Raw genomic sequence first — 8,539 nt, forward strand, 5'->3', positions numbered from 1 at the left:
AAAGCCAATGTTATTTCTTAAATCAAAGGGAAAAGGTTAATTCAACACAAAGAATTGAAAATCTTGCTCCTAAATATTTTAATATTTTTTTTAACTAAATATTTGTAAAATAAATCTTTAAAAGGAAAAGCCATATCCTAGGGATATACTAAAACAAAGACATAAATATTACCTTGTCAAAGTTGTAATATTTGAAAATTTTATTTTGTTGTAGTTTTATTATAAATTTTATTATCATGTCATGTAAAAAACATCATTAAATCTAATATTGATATTATAATATTAATATTATATTTAATATTAATATGGTATTTAATATTAATATTAATATATTATAATATTAGTATTATTAAATTTAATAACTTTGGATTAATGCAATATTAAATTTAATATAGTATTCAATTTGTTATATAATATTATGTATTAATATATCATGATATATATTAACTTTAGATATATATGGAGAGAAGAAAAAAGACATAGAGTGATGGAGGTAGAGAGATAAGGGAGTGGGAGAGGAGGAGATACAATGAAGTAGAGGGAAGAGGAGGAATGAAGAGAGAGAGAGAAAGAGACGAATGAGAGGGAGAGAAGGGCAAGACACAAATATGGAGGGGGAGAGACAGTGAAAAGGTTAGAGGGTAGGTAGAGAGGGACAGAGGGGGGGAGTTAGATAGTGACAAGGTTAGAGGGTAGAGAGAAAGAGAGAGATAGTGATAGTGACAAGGTTAGAGGGCACAAAGAGAGAGAGATATGGAGGGGAGGGAGGGAGGTAGGAGAGAAAGGGAGAGAGGGGAAGGACCATAGAGAGGAGGAGAGAGAGAGGGACAGAGAGATACAATTGGAGGGGGAGAGACGAAGTGAAGAAGAAAGACATAGAGATAGAAAATTTGAGAGAGAGAGAGAGGGAGTGATAAGGGAGATATGGGGTGAGAGAGTGTATGTTTTGGGGTGAGATAGAGAGACAAAGAAGGAGACATTGAAGGAAGGTGGGAGAGAAGGAGAGAGAAGAGAGGGAGGGAGATAGTGATAGAGTTGGAGGGAAAAGAGAGAGAGGGGGGGATATAGAGTGAGATGGGAGAGAAAGGGACAGAGAGGAAGGAAGAGAGAGAGAGGAAATGACAAAGAGGAGAGAGGGGGGAGAGAGAGGGAGTTGGAGGGGGGGAGAGAGGTAGGTAAGAAGAAATGCATAAAGAGAGAAAAGTGGAGAGAGAGAGAGGGAGAGAGGAGAGCAAGTGGGAAGAGAAATAGAAGGGGGGGAGAGGGAAGATGGAGGGAGAGATAGATATATATGGAGAAAGAGTGTGTATACTTTGGGGGTGATATAGAGATACAAAGGAGAGGTAGATGGAGATAAAGATATAAACGGGAGGTGAAGAGAGGGAAGAAGAGATAGATAGAGAGAGTGAGGGAGGGAGCAAGGGAGAGATAGATATATATGGAAAGAGAGATAATGTGTGTTTTGCGGGGGGGATAGAGACACAAATAAGGATAGATGAAGGGAGATATAGAAATAGATGGAGGGGAGAGAGAGGTACTAATATTTCTTGCACAATATGCATTGATTTCAGTGTAGATGATGATTTATAATCCTATTTGATTGCTTGCACTAGATGCATTGATTTTAGTGTAGATGTTCATTTCTAATCATATTTGATTGTTTTCACTAGATGCATTGATTTCAGTGTAGATGTTTATTTCTAATCCTATTTGATTGTTTTCTCTAGATGCATTGATTTCGGTGTAGATGGTGATTTCTAATCCTATTTAAATGCTTTCACTAGATGCATTGATTTTAGTGTAGATGTTGATTTCTAATTATAATTGATTTCTTGCACTATATGTATTGATTTCAGTGTAGAAGTTGATTTTTAATCTTATTTGTTTGCTTGCATTAGATGCATTAATTTCAGTATAGTTGTTGTTTTCTAATCCTATTTGATTGTTATCATTAGATGGATTAGGTGTTGTTAATCTTGAGACTGTAAATTATTAAAAATCTTTTTCAAGATTAGATGGAGGGGCAAGAGAGGGAGGAATATTTCTTGCACTAGATGCATTGATTTCAGTGCAGATGATATTTTCTTAGAATTCCATTCAATTACTTTGCACTAGATGCATTGATTTCAGTGTAGATGTTGATTTCTAATCCTATTTGATTTCTTGCTCTAGATGCATTAGTTTTAGTGTAGATGTTGATTTCTAATCCTTTTTTATTGCTTGCACTAGATGCATTTATTTCAGTGTAGATTTGGATTTCTAATCCTATTTGATTGCTTTCACTGGATGCATTGATTTTAGTATAGATGTTGATTTCTAATTTTATTTGATTGCTTGCATTAAATGCATTGATTTCCATGTAGATGTTGTTTTCTAATGTTATTTGATTTTTTACATTAGATGCATTATATGTTGTTAATCTTGACCTCATAGATTGTTAGGAAAACATATTTTGAAGATATATAGTAATACCTAAAAGGACACTATTAAGAATTAATTAGCTATCAAAAGTTGTGATACCTAGAATTAAAATGAAATAAATGTGCAGAACCAATCTTCCTGCAAAGTGAAAATTAATCCTTCGTAAGATCGTCTCCCTTCTACATCACCAACTAATTACTAATAGACAATTACATATATTCAAAATATATTCAAAATTACATATAGATCATCGCATATAATAACGTATTCATAATATTTATAAGAGGAAAAGATATATTTATAAACTTTCAAAACAAATCAAAATATTCTTGAAGGAGATGTGATAATTGTTTGGAGAAACAAATAATGTAAATATTTTATAATTATAGCGACTCATTAAAAATAAAAATAAAAAAATACATTATTTCTTGACTTTTCTGAATAGACTATATATAAACAATCATCACAATATTCTTGAAGGAAATAAATTATTTCAAACATTAGCAAAGAAAAAATAAATCAAGAGTAATCTTGATGCAATAAATTATTAAAACTACTCTTCAAGATATATTTAGTAATACCTAGAGGCACACTGTTGATAATTAATTAGTTGTCATAAGTTGTGATACCTAAAATTAAATGAAATAGATGTGCAATATTAATTCTCCTACAAATTATTGACAAGATTATCTCCCTTCTTCATCACCAACTAATTACTAAGAGACAATTACATACACATATAAAAATATAACACAACAATTGTAACCTTCAAAAACATTATCATCTAAATCCAAACACATAAAGACACAAACCACTTAAAGCATCCAAACAAAGATGTACAAACCATTCAAGGCATGCAACACAAAATAAATTAAATAAGAGAGTGCTATAGTCATGCCAAGTAAAGAAAACATTATGTGAATTTTGAAGTTAATCTCAAACATATGCATAATAATGATAATATGAAAATGTAACATTGTTGCCCTCAACTGGAACCAACTTAGATCCATTTAACATTGGATCTATCATGCGCTGAGAGAGATCAAATCCCTCAAGGTGCAAACCTTTCCTCAAATTCTACACTCCAAAAAGGAGGTTTTCACTTCGAGGGATTTGATCCCTTTCAGCGCATGATAGATCCAATGTTATATGGATCTAAGTTGGTTTTATGCCCATTCAATTTACATGTTTCTCATGGATACCAAATATTGTTTGAAGTCACAGAGAATCAGAGAGATAAATGATAAACAAATACAAGTGTTCATGGCTTTCATGATTAGTATGTAGGCATCTTTTCATATGGAGATGTTTTAGTTGAATTGTGCAAGGCTAAATAGATTGGGACACTAACGGTAAATAGAATTGGACATCAATGGAACAATTTGTACTTTACAAATTACTTCATCCTCCATCTTTATCTATAACATTTAAATCGATAACATAATGAAAATTAAACTCCCAACAAACCAACTGATATATGAATCATATATTAAGAAGAAACTAAACTTATATCCAAATCATCGAACATATTATTCAACATAAAACAAAATAAAATGAAATACAAATATTCATATAAGGGAAGATATATCTTATTACAAGAATCAAAAGGACATCAAGGAGTGAGGTAAGATTCTTTTGCATGAACTTGAATGTTAGTACAGAAAAGCATGGTATTGCATTAAATTGGAATTACAAAATCATATCTTTATTTCTTATTTGTTATGTTCATGTTCTGCTGGAATATTGTAATATGTTGTGTTGAATTACTTATCATCTCGAAAGGATTCATGCCAGAGAAGTAGTCCTATTGAAATTGGCACAACTTGTTTGCTGAGGTAATGGGAGCAGATTGGAAGAGAAACCAAGTGTTGAATTGTCTAAATCAAATTGGATGAGATTCTCTTGCATCTAATAAGTCCCAATCACAATTGATGCCATAGGAGCCTCACTTGCGTCAACAAAATAGAGACATAAAGCATTCTACTTGTACAACTACTCCATAGAGTTAGCTCCAAGGATCCCTCAAGTAGCGTTGCCCTACAAAACAAGATCGATCGTCAGCACAATGGGCCCTGGACCAATGCTCCCTATACAAGGGGGCTCTCTAGTACCGTTTGCACTGAAACACACACCCTCACCCAAGGGGGCATAGGGTACCACCAATGAAACACGTCTGATCTTCATGTGGTTTTCCATCTCGGTGTAGAGGGCCACGAGAGAGTTGTAGATGGGGGTGTGCATTTGTGTTTTGAGCAAGGAGTTGTGGAGACAAACTCAAACAACTTTCCTCCATCCAATTCAACCATTCAAATTGCTCCAAAACTTCCAGGTAACCCTTTTATCATGCTTTTAATCATTTGTGATACTTTTTAGATGTTTTTTTTCCTTTTTTTTTTTTTTTTTTTTTTTTTTTTTAATTTTGATTGCAGGAAAATATGTTAAAAATTTCAACTCTGCATACAAGTAGGTTGAATACAGGTAACCCACTATATGAGAGCCCTACACGCGACTATGTAAAAAGGAAACCCACGTGTGCATGAGTAAAAAGTTTAAAACATAAATCTAATGATTTGAAACATATTTTTTGGGCAGGATGACAATCACCTGGAGAGAAAGGGAGCATAGTGCCATTGATAACCAAGTAATGGAGGATGAAATTGCTTTGGATGCTTTGAGAGGCTGTGGCTTGCTAAAATTATTTAAAATGCCAAATATGAAAGGAAACACACAATTGCTTGAGTTGTTGATACATTACTGGAGTGCAGAGGATGATGCATTCATGGTCAATCAGATGCCCCTAAGGATCGAGATCGAAGATATTTACTTCGTTACCGGTCTTTCTCGAAGGGGAGAGATAGTGCATTCTAACGGCAGGATAAGAGGTAGTCTCAGAGTTGAAGACTACATCCACATATAATGTCCTGGTCATCCTGAAAAGATTGGAAGTCAGATTCCAATCAAGCAAGTAGAGAGCTTATCCTTGAAGATCCTACTATTTACCATCGCGAGGGTAAACAATTTTGCTATTTTACATCAGGCCTCACGAGTATCTATGAGCCTAGCAGTGGAATGCCTCACTACTGTGTTTGATTGGTGCACACCTCTACTAACCAACATGAAGAACCAACTCACTTCCATTCAGAAGGGTCAGACAAATAATTTTGGGTACGACACAATCTTATGCTCATTCTTCTTTGAGAAAGTACTTGGGCTTCGACCCAAGGTGCTATCGACCATCAGCAGCTCGAGGGATCCACGAATGGGCAGATGGGCTGACCTGATGAAATGCCTAGGGGGTGGTGATGTCCCCAAGATGACTTTTGACGATGAGTTTTTCGCATGGTGGGATCAACAGGTCATCACAGTCGATGACTACCCCTACGCTAGAATGGATTTCCGAGGAGATCCAGATTTAGTATTACCACCAGATGCAGCATGGGGCACCATAGGTAGAAATTTTTTGATTTTTTTTTTTAATTTCTTAAGATTTTTTGGATTTTTAATATAAATGAACTTAAAAATATGTTTTTATTAGACAAGACACTTACAGAATATATGATCATGTTTTAGATATGGGGCCAGTGAGACCTGACAGATTTCCCTGACATAGGCATCATGGAAGAGATGTCGAAGGGGCTACAGTTGAGACGTAGAGAGTTCTCCATGCAGCTCAGAGGAACTTGGTGAGACTGAACCACCAAGTACCCATGATAGTGATAGAGGACTTACCCGAGGAGATGTAGCGTCGCATGGTAGGAGTACCATGGGACTGGGTGCGACTCTTCCGGCGTGTGGCCAATGTCGTTGTTTATTTTCTAGCTACTCATCCCGAGCCAACCAAATAGATGATCAAATATTTTTATGATTAGACATGATGATAAGCATAAGCCCAAATTTTGTATGGAATTTTGTCCCAATTTTTGTATATTATTTTGGACACAAACAATCTATCTATATACATGTGATTTTATGATGATCATATATACAGATGATACTTCAATTTATTTATTTTTTATGTTTTTCAATTTGATGAATGATTTATATGCCAGTCCAATGCCTGATTAGCAATAGAATCATCTAAGGAATTTTATGATTGTGGAATGTGAACATATGTCATATAAATAAATGATCGTTGCAACAATCGTACTCTCAAAAATTTGCGATACAAATAAGGATCTCGTACCCGATAAATTTTATTCAGCTAAGATACCACTAGTTGTGAGTCTAAATAAACCACTAACGAATCAATATCAAGAGATATCGCTTCGGGTAGAAAATTAATAATGGCGGTATATTCGGAAATATTATTTGAAACATGACCAATACATACTCCTCTAGAAACCATCAACTGGCCAGATGGATAATAAATCACCCAAGCCGCGGAAGCAAGGTTCCGGGTATGCCTACTTGCACCATCGACGAATCCTAAATATATTGAATCATCCATCAATACCTGCCAAAGCAGATAAAAAATATCAACATCACTAAAAAAGATAAATAGATATGTACAAACATACAAAATATACAAACAAGTAAGTGCTCGGCCAAAGCCTAAACAAAGTACTTCTTAAGGTAGAGCCCATTTCCGGGCTCCGCCAACTTGTTTCCTTCAAAGTCAATTAATTCATAAGCTCCATTTTTCAAAACTTGCTTGACAATAAAGGTACCGTACCACATAGACTTCAACTTGCCTACCCCCAAGGCATCTTTGTCTTGATCGTAGACCAGAACAAGGTCACCTTCAGAAAAATTTCTAGGATGGACAACTTTATCGTATTGAGTTTTTACCCTCTTTTTATGGGCTTCATTTATTGTGGTGGCATCTCGACGTTGCTCATTAAGATGCTCCAAATGAACGAGGTGCTCCTCAAGACTAGAAGTCTCTGGAAGAAGTGCAACAACTATTTAAGGGAAGGAATTTCACATTCAACAGGAAAGATAGATTCCAACCCGTAAACCAGTTGAAAAGGAGTAAAGCCAGTGGCAGTCCTAACTAACGTTTGATATGCCCAAAGTGTTGGATACAACATGATGTGCCAATTGGATCTAGCTTTGTTAATCATCCTTTGCAGGATGAATTTAAGGGATTTGTTCACGGCTTCAACCTGTCCATTGTCCTGAGGATAATACGAAGATGAATTCTCCTGCCGGAAACCCAACTTGAGAACCAATTCAGACATTAGTTGATTTTGGAAATGACTGTCATGATTAGTGACAATCTCTTTAGGGATACCAAACCAGGAAATAACTTGATTGAAGAGAAACAAGATCGTTGTTTCACTGTCATTCTTAAAAGTAGGCATGGCCTCAACCCACTTCATGAAGTAGTCTACGGCCACTATGATAAACTTTTGATTTCCTGCTGAAAGCAGATTACAAGTAGTAAAATCAATGCCCCACTTCGTGAAAGGACCGACGGTGATAACAGGGAAAAGCGGAGCTGGATGTGCGTGCATTTTGCGAGTATAGAATTGACAAGGATGGCATCTTTTGACCACTTCAATACAATCTTTGAAGATCGAAGACCAAAAGTAGCATGCTCGCAAAATTTTTTGGGTTTTTGCAAGCCTAAAGAGATGACCGCCACAAGCTCCACTGTGGCAATCATTAAGAATTGACTCGACTTCTTCCAAGTTTAAACAACGTCTAAGGATTGAATGAATCCCACGACAACACAATGTGTCACCTATAATAACATAATTCTTAGCGATGTGACGCAAATTTCTATGCCATCTTTGGAAAAAGCGAGCCGGAACTCCGAAGTCTAGAGATATATAATGATATCCCCATACCAAGGATCTTGTGAAGAAATAAGAAATAAGCGTTCATCAGGAAAACTTTCCTCGAGAATAATTTCTTCATCACAAGGGAGCTCTGATATCAACTCTGCAAATACTAAATATTTCGCAGATTTAGCCGACATGAATTTGAGATCGAATTCTTGCAAAATGGAAATCCATCTATTATATTTGCCCCCAATCACTTGCCTACTAAGAACAAACTGAAATGGATTGACGGCTACTAAGACGAACATTTTTCGAAGTAGAATGTAATGTCGAAGCTGCTAGACAACATGAAAAGCTACCAAAGCTAATTTCTCGATGGGAGAATAACACAG

The sequence above is a fragment of the Pinus tabuliformis genome, chromosome 3_1 (assembly GCF_031772625.1).
Source record: "Pinus tabuliformis cultivar Carrire ecotype Pingquan chromosome 3_1, CPIR1, whole genome shotgun sequence".
Classification (NCBI taxonomy): Eukaryota; Viridiplantae; Streptophyta; class Pinopsida; order Pinales; family Pinaceae; genus Pinus; species Pinus tabuliformis.